We start from the raw sequence: 16,946 nt of genomic DNA on the forward strand, positions 1-16,946 counted from the left end.
ACCTTTTAGTAAAGATAAAAGGATGATTAGAATTTAGAGTAATTAATACTCAGTTCTTTGATGGCCTGTGATTCTTTAAGCAACAAAACATGTAAAGATTTTAAGTTTCTAAAAAAAAGTAGGACTCTAAAAATGTATTACAGAAAATCGAATTAAAGATTTAAGACCTGCTATGTTTTGGGTTATTAAAATACTTAAATTTTTCAACCGAGTATCCTGCTTGCAAAAATGAATAGGTTTCTTTCTCAAAAAAAATTAACTTGAAGTTTAATTTTTTTTAAGAAATTTGGAAAATCGCAGCATGAAAAAATTTAATGCTTGGTAAACGACACAGGTTAAACTTCTCCTGGACCAGAAGGCCCATGTTTCTAGCCTCTGCATATTTTTATATTGCATATACTTACGCACGGTTATAGTCCTCAAGTTTGATGCCTGAGCCTGATTATTTGATAGGACAATAGTAATCGTGTAGAACTTCAAAACCCAGATTATTAGCACCGAAAAAATATAAATTACTTGTTGGGTTTAGCCGTTTATTATAAAGCTTTATTATTTTAATCGTGCTTGGTTGTCTAGTTGATTAAATTGGGCGGCTTTATTTTGCATAACATGTTATGCAGGATCAAATTTAAAAATTCCCGAATTAAAACTTTGACAGTCTGTGCATATTGGATAACAGAATTTTAATCTGGTTAACAGTAATCAAAATTAAGGTTTTTATACAAAAATATTTTAAAATATCATCATATTACAATGATTCAATTGGACCTCAAATGTAGAGCCGGCAATTCGTTCATGTCGTGTACTTTCGTGTTTCGTGTCAAGAAGGCCTAACCCAAACCCAAACCGTTAAGGATTCGTTTCGTATTCGTGTACCTTAATTTCGTGTCGTGTTTCGTATAATTTAAAATTAATAATAAAAATAAAGTTAAATAAAATAAATATTTAAATATTAAATTTTTACTAGTCGAGTTTTAAGTCATTAAGTCTTAAAAACTAAAGTGCGGTCAAATCTTATGCAATTTAAATTTGAATCTATTTTGTATTTATTTTCTATAAATATCATTTGTAAGATATTATCGTAAAATATATGTATTCATATAATTTTGGTATATTTATTTAAATGTTTATCTATTTCGTGTACTTTCGTTTCGTGTCGTGTACCCAAGTTTAAACCCAAAACTGATACTAAATTCATCCGTATACTTCGTGTTAGTGTACTTTCGTGTTCGTGTAGCAAAAATGTCAAACAAAACCCATTATTTTTATGTCGTGTTATTATATACGAAATTGCCGGCTGTACTCAAATGCGCGAGGACTTTTAGTTATTTTTTATATCTTTATAAGTTTGCACCTCGAAATGTGGGTGCTCCACCTCGAGATGTCTCCAAACCACTTAAGAGGCGCATGAAAATCAAACGGGAGGGTGGAGAATGGAGCTGGGTCAATTTCAAATATGAAAGACTTAGTACGTTTTGTTTCGTGTGTGGAAAATTAGGACACTCGGAGCGAGACTGTAATGTGGTGTATGCCAATGCAGGAAAAGAGTTGGAACGGGCATATGGCACGTGGTTACGGGCACCAAATAAGAATTCACGTACTGGTACTGGATCGAGATGGCTGAGAAATGGGGACGGAAGTAGCAACTGGGAACCGACCGGTGACAGCTCGAAATCGCCGGCAGGAGGTGGAGAGACTGCGCGGAATATGGCGATAATCAAGGAGGGTGGTAATTCTGTTGCAAAAAATCTGGAGGATAATGAAAGGATTATTATTACGGAGAGAAATCAGGGGCACAAAGATATGGGCGGGAGAAATTTAAACAGGACAAATCCGTTGGGAGGAAATAGCGGAGGGAATTTTGTGATTGACCCAAAAAGACGTCGCACTGAGGAAGATACGGAGTTAGAGGAAAATGGGCCCATAACCATGCAAACAGATGGGCTTTTTGAACTGGAGAAAAGTGGTGATACAACTGTTCCAAAAAACTTGAATGTGGCGGGTTCTGTAGAGCAGGCCCGCCTAATATTATGAGTCTACTAGCTTGGAACTGCCGTGGAATGGGCAATTCACGAGCAGTTAGGTTCCTCAAGGAACTAATTCAAAAGCATAAGCCCATTCTAGTTTTTTTATCTGAAACTTTAGTAAAGAGAAATAAAATTGAAGCCGTTTGTAAAACAATTCATTTTGCTGGTTCTTTTTCTATCGACGCTCAGGGGCACGGAGGAGGATTAGCACTCTTGTGGAAGAATACTGGAGCAGTCGAAATAAAAGATAGTTGTAATCATTATATTGACTTTGAGGTGGTGTGCAATCAGCTGGGTCGGTGGCGTTATACAGGTTTCTATGGTTGCCCGGAAAGAGGTAGACGTCAGGAATCGTGGGACTTAATACGTGATCTTGAGTCGAGGTCGGCTCTTCCTTGGTGTATTTTAGGCGATTTTAATGATATGCTGTTTGAGTTTGAGAAGGTGGGAGGGAGACCGCAACCAAGATATCTGTTAGAAGGCTTTCATGCAACGATAAGTGACTGTGGTCTTCAGGATCTCGGTTTTACTGGTTGTCAATATACATGGGAGAGGTTTCGGGGAACTCCGGCTTGGATCCAGGAACGATTGGATAGAGGTTTAGCAAATCAACAATGGAGACAGCTTTTTCCTAATGCAGTGATTCAAGTACTTGAGGTATCTACGTCAGATCATCTGCCCTTATTACTCCAGTTAAATAGACAGATTTATGTTCCCAAAACTCGGAGATTTCGATTTGAAAATGTTTGGATTCGTGATGTTGAATGTATGAACTTGGTTCAGGAGAGTTGGACTACAAATGGGATTGGGAATATCTTGGAGAAAATAGAATTCTGTCGTATGAAGTTGGATGAATGGGGGGGAGGTACATTGAAGGAGCTAAGTCAAAAGATTAAACACAGCAGATGGGTCATGAGAAAATTCAGATCACGGAGAGATACCTTGGGTGTGCAGACGTATAACGATGCCAGATGTGAGTTCTTAAAACTACTGGAACGTCAAGAAATATATTGGAAGCAGCGGTCAAAGCAATTTTGGTTACGTGAAGGGGACCAAAACACCCGGTTTTTTCATAAATTTGCATCTGGGAGGAAAAAGAACAATCAAATAGTTAGACTGAAAAATAAAGATGGAGAATGGGTTGACTGCATGCATGGGATTCAGGAGATTATTACAGAATACTTCACTGACTTGTTCAAATCCTCAGGAACAGGAGGACACTTATCAGCTAATGAAAAGGTGAGTTGTGTAACAGATCTTCAAAATACACAGCTCATGGCACCCATATCAGATGATGAAGTGAAGAATGCAGTATTCTCTATGCACGCAGAGAAGGCTCCGGGATATGACGGTCTGAACCCGTGTTTCTATCAAGCATATTGGAGTGTGGTCGGGAAAGATGTGGTGGACTTTTGTCAGAAATTTCATACTACGGGAGAATTGCTACCTGAGGTTAATCGTACTCTTGTATGTCTGATCCCCAAGGTTAAACAGCCTCAACAAATGACTGAGTTGCGCCCTATCTCTTTATGTAATGTCTTGTTTAGAATCTTGTCCAAAGTGCTTGCGAATCGATTAAAAATCTGCTTGCCAACATTGATATCACCAAACCAGAGTGCGTTTATAGAGGGTAGACTGTTAACAGACAATGCTTTGATCGCATTTGAAGTTAATCATTATATTAAACGCCGCACTCAAGGGAAGACTGGAGTAGCAGGGTTAAAGATTGATGTTTCTAAAGCGTACGACAGGCTAGAGTGGAATTTTATTGAAGGCATGTTGCGCAAGGTCGGGTTTCATGAAGTATGGATTGAGAGAGTTATGATTTGCATTAAGACTGTATCCTACAGCTTTATACAACAGGGAACAGTCTTTGGTGAAGTTCAACCTCAACGGGGAATTAGGCAAGGGGACCCGATTTCCCCTTACTTGTATATTCTATGTGCTGAGGGTCTTAGTTCCATTATTAAAAGGAATGAAGAAGTGGGCTTGTTACATGGCTGCAGTATTGCAAGAAGAGCGCCGTCTGTGTCTCATCTGTTATTTGCGGACGACTGTTATTTTTTCTTCAGAGCAGTAGAGGCCGAGGCCAGAGTAATGCAGAGGATCATAAAGAGGTACGAGAATCTATCTGGGCAAGCTGTCAATTTCAATAAATCCACGATCACTTTTAGTCCTAATACAGCTACAGATACTCGCGAGGCTATTTGTGGGCTTCTGGAAGTCCGAGAAAGTACAAGTCCGGGGAAGTACTTGGGGATACCAATGACAATAGGACGTAAAAAGTGTGAAGTTTTTAAGTTCCTAACAGATAGAGTGCGTCAGAAGGTGCAAAATTGGCAAAATACATCGCTCTCTAAGGCTGGTAAGAATATTCTGTTGAAAACTGCTGCACAGTCCATTCCGAATTTTTGGATGAATCTACTACTCATTCCAGGGGAGATATGTACTGTGATTCAACGTCAAATGAACAGTTACTGGTGGAGTAATGGAAATAATAATAAAGGGGTTCGCTGGATGGCTTGGGATAAGCTGTGTAATGTCAAACAGGCTGGAGGCCTGGGGTTTAAAAAGCTGCAGCAGTTCAATATCGCAATGCTGGCAAAGCAGGGTTGGCGGCTAGTAAATAATTCTAATCCTCTTGTTACAAATATCATGAAGGCCAAATATTATCCAAGTACAGATTTTGTAAATGCAAAGCTGGGAGAAAACCCAAGTTATATGTGGAGGAGTATAGTTGCGGCTCAGGAGGTGATTAATCACGGTTGTCGAAGAAGCATTGGCACTGGAATGGACACGTACGTATGGAAAGTTCCTTGGTTGCCTGCAACAGATAATGGCTACTTGACAACAGCCATGCCACCGGAACTTGAAAATATAAAAGTATGCGATTTAATGGATGTCCAGGAGAGGAAGTGGGATGATGAGATTCTCAATGATCTGTTTAATGAAAGGGATGTTCAGTTGATACAGCAAATACCCCTATCTTCGAGGGACATTAAAGATAATTGGATGTGGATTCTTGATGGAAAGGGAGAATTTTCTGTAAAGAGTTGTTACAGACGGTTGGTTGGGGAATGCAGCACACTAGATGCCTCATTCTGGAAGAAATTATGGAATTTAGAATTACCTGGGAAGATCCATCTTTTCTTATGGAGGACATTACGGCTCTGCTTACCAACTAATACAGCGCTGCTTGAGAAAAAAGTGAATATAGACGGTCAGTGCTCTTGGTGTCATGTAGCTAACGAAACAGAAAAACATATCCTCTTTGAATGTCAGTTTGCTCGGGAGGTATGGGAATCCTCAGGTATGGCGCAATGGGTTAAGACAATGCCAGGGGAGACGATCTTTGATATGTTTAAGAGGTTGTTTAACAGTGGACCAAAGGAGCAGCATGTCCACCTTGCACTTCTATGTTGGAGTCTGTGGAATCGCCCAAACAAATGGGTATGGGATAGAGTTGCAGCTTCTGTATTTGGCACGACAAGTGCAGCTTTTAGTCTACTGGCCAGTTGGAAAGAGGCTCAGCTGGAGCGTGTTAGAAGTAGTACAGCAACAGTAGGACACAACATACAGAGATGGCAAGCACCAGATCAACATTGGGTGAAGATCAATATTGATGCAGCTACGTTTATGGAGCTTGGAACTGTAGGTATTGGTGGTGTAATACGTGATGAAAGGGGCAGCTTTGTAAGGGCAATGTGTAAACAGATAAGAGGAAATTGGACACCCAGGGAAGCAGAAGCTATAAGCCTTAAAGAGGCTCTGTCATGGGTAAAACAGTATGGTTTCCGCCGCTGTGTTTTTGAGACGGATTCTAAATTGTTGGCAGATGCGGTTAATGGTGATACAGGACGATCCTACTTTCATTCTATTGTTGGTGACTGTGTTGCGTTGTTTAAGCACTTTGAGAATGTGCTAGTACGTTTTGTACCTAGGTCTGCGAATGGAGTCGCTCATTTGTTAGCTAGAGTGTCTCGTTCTATGTCAGACTCTCAAGAGTGGGAAGATGTTGCTCCCAATCTCTTATTTGATGTACTTTCCTTTGATTTGAATTAATGCAAGTACGTTTATCTCAAAAAAAAAGAATAATAACCCATGCTTCATGACATGGGTCATTCATTTTCTAATATATCAAAAAATGTTTTGCTGTGATGGATATGAGATGAAGTTAAAATGTTAAAAAAGTAGCACGTAAAAGCACACATTTCTCATTATAATGTCTAAAAAGTAATTGTTACAACTACAAAAAAATAAAATATCACGTAGTTTTTGAAGAATGATTAAGTATCTTGATTTGGAGATACATTGAGTTGCTTGTGTAAATAAAACAGAAAGGTCGGTGAGCTGGTAGAGCTAAATGCGTTGCGGTAAAATACAGAACTGTGTGCATGACCAGATAGTCTGCTGTGTCTGAGAAGAAGTTGTTATGTGAGTGGAGTGGCATCTTTAGCGCAGTCACCACATTAATCTCTCTGTTCTGATAGGCACACTGGTCGTGCATACTTTGCGCAGCAATGATAGTCCATCCATTTCCATATTTCAGTAATTATACCTTTGCAGAACATAAAAAACTGCAAGAGGGACATTAAAAGTTCAGTTATATTTATTCTTTGGGACATAATGTGGCGTGCGAAATATTAATATTGTTATATGTGAATAACGTTGTGTACCCCTGTTTACTTAAATCTTTGCCTGCGGGGATTTTCCCCTCCAAGAGAGATATAACAGCTAGTTCTTCCACACTGGTGTCTTTAAGGCTTATACATTATTACTTGCTAGTTGGAGGTGGCAGTGAGGCAATAGGTTGTCTCTAGTAGTTGTGATAGTGCCCTTAAGGTCATGCAGAGGTGTGTAATCTATGTTGAACTAAGACTTTGTTGCATCAATGCTTGATAGAGCAGCATTATCAGCATCATGTTTCATATGTTGTGAAGGGTTTGTTCTATGAAGGCCTCCTGCTAGGTACCATAATGAATTAGACATATATAAAGGGTTTGGCGGCCGGAGACTGCTACAGCATCCTTGTTCTCAAACCTTTTATTAGCCGCAACATGTGCTTCTTGAGACATCATTCCCTCTATATCTAAAAGTCCTAAAAAGAAAGTACCTTCTATTTTTTAAATGTGTATCTGTAAACAGAGATGAGAAAAAAAATAAAAAAGGATTAAATATATGCACATATATTGTGACATGCAGATATATTGTGAGGATAGTTATGATATAAAAACAATTATATCTACAAGAATATTTCACATATTTCGATCATCATGACCCATAATATGATATGATCAAAATAGAAATAATAATATCTAATGAGATCAAACAAATTGCTAATTTAGACATGAGACCGCTACAATAATTTATATACCTTATACCATATCAATATATAGTTGCTTACTACTTATCAGTTGCAAAAGTAATACATATATTTAGTTGCTAAAGTTAATAGGTTTAAGTGAAGTTTTACTTTTGCTGTCTTTTAAGCCTAATTATAAAAATGTAACTCTGGTGAAATTTAATTTTGGTTGTCTATTTTTGTTTAAGTGTTTTAGTTTATGTGATTTTCAAGGGTTCATATATATAAAAGCATTTTTTTATAAAAGTAAAGATATCATCCCAAACAATAATTAATGCATAATGAAAAAGGCATGCACAGAAATAAATACCTCGACTTGTTCCTTCCCCACTTCCAAAAGTAGAGTATCAAACTTCGTTCCATTACCACCCTGTGTAATCCCCTCTATTTTCCACAAAATGTCAAAAGATTATAATGTTGTAGGGGAGAACAATAATATATGAGAATAGCGGGGATGAAGAACATTTAGGCATAATGTAATTACTAAGGCAACTACATGCATTGTTGGTTACTGAAATGGGTCAAATAGTGTGCTCTATATGTGAGACTGCACAAACTATGTTTGCCACAGAAAAAGGTATCATGCAGGCAATTGGTAGAAAATGCAGACCTAAAGGTCGAATTAATATTGACGTAATTTGTAGGAATAACTAAATTCTGACTGGAAATGTGCTCAACATTCGTTTTGTGGATAAAATCGAAACTTCGCAAATACAAATGAAAATTTAAAGGAGTAAAACCTAATATGTGCATATAAAAATTTAATCAGCGGATGCTACCTTGCACTGAGTTAGTAGGTGGAATGAGGTCACATATAGTACATGTATTAGTGGCCTCAGGCACATTATTATCTGCATAAATAAATAGTTGGACAAAGAAATTTATGAGAACAATCATGTTTGACCATGCTCATTTATTTAAGTGTAGACCATCTCACTTTTTATGAAAACTTACTTAATGGACGATGACAACAAAATACTTTAACTCTACTTTCGACCAGAGGTCTGTCTATTTTGAATGCAATAGCTCTATGTTTCACCTTCTATGTCAAAGCCATGATGGCATTCCTTACAATCATGCCGCACATGAACAAATGCTTCATATAACAAATAGGGTATAATTAGAAATGTACAAGACTCGCTAATTAAGAGTCTCAGTTTGCACAGATAGCTTCAATCAAATGTTTACCATGTATCCTAACCCTTAAACATGCAATGATATCCCTGTTAGTAGGTTAGCATCTCCTGAGCTATCGTAAGGGCTTGTTTCTGCCATTAGAGAATATGTAATCAAACAATGCGGGCCTATCTACAAACTGTAAAGATAGCGGTTTTCAAGGAAAAAGATTAATTTAGATTTTCTTGTGACCGAATATGGTTTTATAACCATCGGTAAGCTCTTAAGTAATGACTTGTAATAAATATAAATAATGCTTCAAAAGCTTTTGTTTAATCTATTGGTAACACAATAATTGCCACTGTAATCTACAATTTTTCTGGGCATAACCTAGTAACATTTAAAGCAAATTTCTCATTGTGTACAGAGTTCTGACAACTTTTTTGATAAAGAGGTAATTAACCTTGAGTAAAGTTCTATGGAGTCCACCTTTTAATTGGAGTCCTCGGAGTCCATATATGTTCTGCAAGTAAAATATAGCTTAAAATATTGCAAAACATTTTATTTTTCGACAAACATCACTATTCTATTAAAAATCTTGTAGATTGCATACATTTTACAAGCAGAACATTGCAAAAATATATTATTCTACAAAATATGTTTAATTTGCAGAACATAAATGTTCATGTTGCAGAACATATTGCAGAACATACATATTGTACTGTAAATATATGAGATTTGAATGATTTTGTTGAAGTTATGCTATTTGTGTAACATGTTTTGCAAAATAACACGTTTTACAATATATTTTATTTGCAGAACGTAGATGGACTCCGAGGACTCCGACAAAAAGGTGGACTCCATAGAACTCAGCCCAATTAACCTTAGGGCATGGAACTTTCACAACTATTTAACATGGAAACAGTTCCAAATAGTGACGCCGCGTCGCATGACCTCTATATAAATATGAGAAACCCATAATATATTAAATAGAGTTTCTTAAAAGATCTACTTTCTCATGATGCAGATATAAAAGCATATACTTATAAAAGGCACTATGGAATTAGCCAAACAAACGAGGCCCTAATAAAAGTTTAAAATTCAAGTGCATGTTCTTTTGTCGGACATAAAAATTAACCTAATTGTTCAAACTCAAGCTTATAATTTTTTTACCTGTAAAAAAAACTTATCAGTTTTTAATTCATTCATAATTAAATAAGAAATAGTAATATGTTCAAATAGAAGAACCATAAAGGTTGTAGGTATCAAGAAAATAGATTATAATCTAAAAAGTAGCACATATGCCAAAGTTCCAAGGTTTAGAATGTGTATAATTGGTTAAGAGCTAAAAAGTTGCAACTAAATATTTGTTTATAGCACAAGGGGGATGATAGAAAGAATATCTCATTTAGTCCGTGTAGAAATTAAAATTATCCAACATGTATTGCTTTCTTTATTGATGTTTAATTATTTTAAATAACTGATTCTTTGCTCCAGCTCCGGTTGTCCATCTATACGGCCGGTACACCCAGAAGTCGGAAACCGGTATAAACGCACAATGATAAACAATATTGAACTGAACATACCTAAAATTCGTCAATTTAGTAAATTGTACAGGCTGAAAGAAATAAAAAATCTGAAGGAAATCTTCAAAGAAATATCTCTTTTAATCATAATACTGAACTATTGTTATTTCTAAAAAAAAAGCAAAATACATAACATGAAGCAATAATCTAAACAAATGAAGTTACGAAGTGAGTTAATGCACCCATACAAAATAATGAAAAACTAAGTGTGAAGCATTGTAGGTGAGCAAACAAACACGTGGACCATTGATTTAACACAATATTCGACTACCAATCAACCATAAAGAATCCAATCATCAAGATATTAGTCACTATAAGACTTTGATGAGTAGATTAAAACATACCTGAAGAGTGAATTCAATATTGAGTGAATTTTGGAGTCTTTAATCATTAGCTTGAAACCAAAGTATCAAATTAGAGAAGATGATCTCCCAAACTGAAGAGTAAAACTGTCGCCTTAACTCAAACTATTATCCATAAATGACAGTATAGGTGTTGATTTGCTTGGACAAAAGAATTATGGGAGTGGATAAACATACATTGGGATGTAGATGTAGTATTTAAGTACTGACAATAGTACAACCTCCATTGCAGAAGTAAATGTTTAGAGAAATAAGTACCTTGGGCTCTAGAAAATAAGGAACATATCTCGGCAACCGCACCATCCACCTCATCAAGAATGTTATTTTAGGATTTCTGGTTCAAATTAACTCGGCGACTCTTCTAATCTCCAATCTCAATTCTCCACCTCTATAATTAATTCAGATCATTAGCTCGATAAAGATGCTTAAATAATTCCAATGCAGGAAGATATTGTTTTAGCATTTGTAAGTTTTAATATACTACTAATCTATAGTGTGTCTTTCTAGTATAATTTTTAGGAGCAACCACTTCAAATAATATCAAAACTAAAAAGATCAACACAACTTACAACCTTTTTGTATATTTCCTTCTCAAATCATATAAGAATTAATCAAGCTCATTTCATAAAAATAGTTGCCACTATGTAATATTATCTATCTACTCTACACACCTGCTTCTCAAAATCTTTCGATACATGATATTTTAAGTTAAAACTAATCAAGTTCAAGAAGAATTACCATACGAGTCAATGACTTTCTCAAGTATCTTCCATAAAATAAAATAAGTGCAAGCATAAACTATACTCTATCACCTTGCTGCTTCATTTCAAAATCTTCCGGCCCATGATCATTTTTAAATATATTTTATAAAGATTCGAAATCTATATCAATGAATGTCATTTACTGAGAAATTAGTAGATCCGGTTCTAAATATTGCACAAATGTAATATACAAATATCCGATTCACCTTTTTAATTCATCGACTCAAAACAAAAAATGCTTTTTTTTACATAAGTGTCTCCAGAAATCAACTATGAATATTAATAAAAAAAATTACCAAGGGAAATGTATAATGGAGATGATTCTCATGATATCCTGAAAGCATGACAAAAACACTAAGATCCCGTTATTATTCCTAATTAACCTTAAAGATATAATTATCACGGAAAAGATTACAGTCTACTAAAAAACATATTTCAAAAGTAGAGAAGCTTATGGCTTCCACCAAGATTCTTATCTTAAAGCATATTCAGTTGTATGTAAAGAAAGTCAAATGGAAATACCTTATGTTTAAAATAAGGATACCCAAGTCCTTTGATATAAGAAAAGTCTAGTGTCGTATCGTAATAATGAAAAATTAAAACACTATCCTTAAGGACCATTTTTTAATGTGTAATTTTTACAAAAGACACATATATAATGGGATAAAGATCAGGTATATGGTAAATGACTAAATTGTAGTATTGGGCCATATTAATGCATGTTCACTCTCTCTTTTGCTCTGATAAAAATTGATGTATGTCTAAAAGAATTTGAGCAGTGCTAAACCTAAAACTGGGTAAAAAAAAAGAGTTCCAAAATAATGTGGCTGATACAAGTACTATTTATTTTAAGACATTGAATAAAGATTTTATACATATATCTGTAGTTTAATATAAATTTACAAACAGTCTAACATTAGAATTGAAATGATAATACAATAACAATTCAACACACAATATTAAATAAAATTACAAAATTCATAAGAAAATAACATAAATATAAATATAAATATAAATAATGAAATAATGAAAGTTTAAAAGATCTCGTGCATTGCACGGTTTAGAAGAATGCATATCTCCAAGTACCCGTGAATACAAATAGTTATATGCACAGTCCAAAATTCTGGGTCATAAGAGATAGCCAAATGGGCTTAAAAAAAAAGGAACTGCTATTGATTTTAAAATTTATTTCACCTTTATAGTCCTACATTTAGATCGAGAATGGATGCACCAAAGTATTCAAAGGAAAAAACAATGAAGAAATGCATTAAAAAGTAGAAGCACGGAAATATCCCATGGATGTCACTCACCACCACTTGCAAAATATATATTCTAGTACCCATGATATCATAAAACCTGACTTTATACACTAAACCATTAAACTCCAATGGACACTAATCTGGTCAGTCATAGACGCGTATAGAGGATGCTAATTTTTCACTGGACATACAGAAAAGACCAATATAATATCATACCTCACTATCCACGAACATAATATCGATCTTTTATAAGCATACTAAATCATTAAACAAATAAATTAATCTATCACAAGATAATAACTATAGTGACTATCCCATGTAGATGCGTATTAATGGTACCCAAATGGAGGGAGCCCGCACTGTGTTATGGGGAAATGTGCCTCACAGAACTTTTACTTTATGTTTGGAGCCTTTGAGTTGTATTTTACACGAGTTTGTTGAACTTTGCGTGAATATTATATAGGTTCATTTAATTAAAACAACACTGCGTGACCTAATATAAATGAGTATCATGCCTAAATGCCATAAATTTTAAAATCATTCCTTCGAATGCTACTTCCACTGCTAATGTTACTTCTTTTACTTGGAGTAATGTTAAACGAATATGTACACACCAATGCAGGGTATTATGTGGCATTTGTTTAGATTGTTGGAGCTAAAATACGTTTCGTGAACTATCAATTGGTCATGAAGGTTTCACTTCAGTGGAATCATTTTAGGTGTTTGTGCTAGTCAACCCGTGTCACATTGATGTTTTATCTCTACAATCGAGTCCTCAATTTAGTGTTGGGCCCCGATTACACACATTGTAACCTCCTGCACCATACATTATACCTATAGCAACATATTTGTTGAATCACATTTTAACCCAACACAAACACAGAATGCTGAATAGAACTTACTTGGTGAATATAAAGGGAATAAGACGACGAAAAAATGACAAAAATAGCCGATTTTTGAAAAAATTTAACAAAAATAGTCATTCTGAAAAAAGTGGCCAATTTTGGCCGATTGAATACTCCACTGTCAGTTGGGTATCCCAATTTGTATAAGATACTCCACTGGTAGTTGGGTATTTCATATATGGGATACTCCACTGCCAGTTGGGTATCTTATATAAAGTGGATACTCTACTGACAGTTGGGTATCCCATTGGCCAAAGTTGACCAACTTTTCAGAAATTGGTTGTTTTTGTCAATTTTGTGTAAAAATAGGCTAAATTTGTCCTTCACCCTAAGACGACCTCATAAAGCCAAACAAGAGGAAAGATAATAATCTATTTATAAGCTGAGAGCACACAATAATATATAGGTCACCTTAGGCGATTGTCAAACACTTAACTGGTTAGATAAAGAGATTTACATGAATTCAGCTTTATAGTTAATAATGACTGCCTCAAAGTAATCACAACAGGTAAATACAATCAAAAGATTATCAAAACCCTACGCCCTCAAAATCCAAAATTGAAATTACGGGATAGTAGAAGCACATATACATAAGTAATTTCTAACTAATATCCTAAAGCAAGTTTCCAATTCATTAAGCACGAAGAGAACTCATCAATTACCTGACACGCCTACATAATTTATATGTTCAGCCATACCCGCTCACTGATTCTAAGCAAGCCGAAATTTTCAACTTCCAATTCTTTATTCTTGAAGCCCAGATATTAAATAACTCACTCCATGCAGATTGAGCCACCATTTTGGTCTAATTTAACTCTGCGGGTGGAGTGGTACTTCGACTGTTTGTTAATCGGGAGCTTTAAACATTGCGGGCGTAACGTAACTACGCAAGGGATATGCTGAGAAGGGTAGAAATGTCTTTTCACAGAGAATAAAATATACAGAGAAGGGGGTAGAAATGTCTTTACACGGAGAATAAAATGTATCAGTAATTTTATGTCCCTCTTTTGCTATTATATTATACTAGCATAAAAACCCGTCCGAGTCACGGGCCGTTCGTTTATGCAGTATTTTTAAATAATATTTATGTGTCATTATATTATTTCGAGCGTAAATATAATATTTTATTCTTTGACAAAATTTGTAAATATGAAAATGTAATATTTGCAACCTAATAGTATTAATAATAATAATAATAAGTACTATGTTTTAAAAAAAAATTATGGATCAAAAAGACATTTGAACCGGTTTTTCTATTTTCATATTCGTTAGGATATAAGGTCATTATCATATTATCTATATGTTCAAAATTACATGCGAAATAGATACTAAAACTTTTAGATTTTAAATATATTATACCACATTAAATCTGTAATTTATTGTTCAAAATTAATAAATTATTTCATATAATATAACATGATTTTGATGAAAACATGTTCTTGATATGTGAATTACGATATCCTAAATCGTGATTAGATGAAGATGTATGACATGTGTTATTTTATATTTATTTCTTTTTTTTAGCATAGATTTGGCGTCATAGTTAAGTAATACATGGGCATATCATAAACATAGTCTTTTTTAGCATATGTTGCACACACTTTGTATAAATAAAAGTTGGAACATATGTTGTATGCATACCTAATTTTATTATAAAAGTATAATTGAACTATTAACCTTATAATTGTACCCAAATTTTTTTTGATATCTTTAATGTGGTTTACCCTTTTAATTTTTATATCAACTATATAGTATTTCAATGTCTTACATTTTTATTGTTAATTTAAAATATTAGAAGATTATTACTTTGATACAGTAAGTTATAAAATTGACTCGTTATAAAAATTTAATTTTTTATCATTAGTTTTCTGAGCTTGATGATTAAGACTTTTAATGATTTTCATGTAATTTTTATAAACCAAATCTCAAATAAATGATTTTCTACAATTTCAAATAGCAAAAAGAGAGTAGATATGAGTTAGGCCCTATAAAGTTCATAAAAACATGAAATATTTAGCTCAATTAGTTGTGTAGTTACTATTTTAGCTTTGAGCAAACTCACATTTTTAAATAATTTTTGATACTCGTATTTCTTAGAGCTGAGCAATGTAGCATATCATGTTCAATTGTTAAAGATCAAATCAGATATTCGATATTCTAAATTATGAAAAAACTATTCTTGTTCTAGTTCCCTTTAATCAGATATGAGTTAGCCATATCGCCTGATATTATCCGGTTCAGAATTAATTCTTTATTTTTAGTTTAATTTGTAAATGATTAATCAATTTAATTGTAGTTTGATTCATTTTGTAATTGGTATGTTATATATTGATTGACGATATATTATAAATGATAGTTTTAAGACTTTAATATAAGTAACTTATTTTTTTTTAATTAAGTAAAATTTATAACTCAATTCTTTTAGTAGGTCTTGTAAACGCTTTTTATTATTATTTGGTTGACTTTTGATTAAGAATATAGAATTCTCCTAAATTCACCTTTAAATCACAGGTTATAATATTTCAAATTCATATATCATCAATATTACATCATTTAGATATATTTTCTAGACACCAAATTTGATGTCTTTGTCACTATTCTTATATCTATAATTTTTTTTAAAAGATTTAGTTACACGTCGAATTCTGAATTCATAAATTTAAAATAAAAAATAATCTAAATAAGAATATTTTTTCAGTTATCTTATTTAGTATTCTCCAAAAAATTGTAATCTCTTTATAAATCACCTTTATAATAAAAAAAATTAATATGATATAGTCCATGTTGAAAGTCCATCAATTTTTCCTTTCAAAGATGCTTACTGAAATTTTAATTTTTGTGCTTAATTAATTCGTCACATTCATGACTTAAAGTTTCTATAATATTGTATTGGTACTCGTTTAAACTATTAAGTTAGATTTGAATTCGTTCATTTTTATTCGAAATGAGTTATATCGGAATCATGGTTCGGGCCCGATTATTCAAATTCTTTTTTTAATTTAAAATTCATTTACGTGAATTATTAATTTATAGGTAGTAATCTACATTTAAACAATATATGAGACTTACCTGAAATAATAACTTGATCTCGAATAAATAAGATATTAAAGAGAATATAAATACAACAGTCTTAATGTATGTGGTTAATGTTTTTTAATAACAAAATGAATGCTTGTGTAGCTCAAATGGTTTATGTGGTATTTTTACATTCAAGAGGTCTTGGGTTCAATATGAGGAGGAGTTAGGCTCAGGTTCGGAGGTAGTTCGGAGGTAGGTAATTTATTTGCTCAGGAGGGAGGCTTGACATGTACCTGTTGGGCTATTATATAGATAAAGGATAAAGGATATAGATAATAAAGGAAGGATATGTACGTTTTATAAAAAAAAATGAACAAAAAAATTTGTTGTATCATTGTTTCACGTTTCACCTCCTTGTGCTTTAAATTGTTTTGAAGAAAGCAATAGCAAAATGCAAATGAAAGAGGAACAACAACCCTGCGAATGACTGTCGAGTGTTAAACTTAAAGAATTTTTAATTCTATGTATTAAACCATCAATTAACAAATCA

At 33.8% G+C, this 16,946-nt stretch overlaps 1 long non-coding RNA gene across 7 annotated transcripts; it reads right to left on the bottom strand.

The window, feature by feature from the left end:
• Positions 1-6,224: 6,224 nt before the first annotated feature.
• Positions 6,225-14,272, bottom strand: LOC141719585 (uncharacterized). Of its 7 annotated transcripts, none has more exons than XR_012574140.1 (7): positions 14,041-14,270; positions 10,712-10,841; positions 8,344-10,540; positions 8,169-8,240; positions 7,700-7,773; positions 6,704-7,162; positions 6,225-6,604 (listed from the first exon to the last, which is right to left on the bottom strand). It is a non-coding gene; the product is annotated as an uncharacterized LOC141719585 (long non-coding RNA). The 7 variants fall into 7 exon arrangements; XR_012574139.1 differs by having other exon boundaries at positions 8,344-8,485; positions 8,969-10,841; XR_012574135.1 differs by having other exon boundaries at positions 8,344-8,485; positions 8,578-10,841.
• Between the last annotated feature and the right edge of the window lie 2,674 nt (positions 14,273-16,946).

The sequence above is a fragment of the Apium graveolens genome, chromosome 4, assembly GCF_009905375.1.
Source record: "Apium graveolens cultivar Ventura chromosome 4, ASM990537v1, whole genome shotgun sequence".
Classification (NCBI taxonomy): domain Eukaryota; kingdom Viridiplantae; phylum Streptophyta; class Magnoliopsida; order Apiales; family Apiaceae; genus Apium; species Apium graveolens.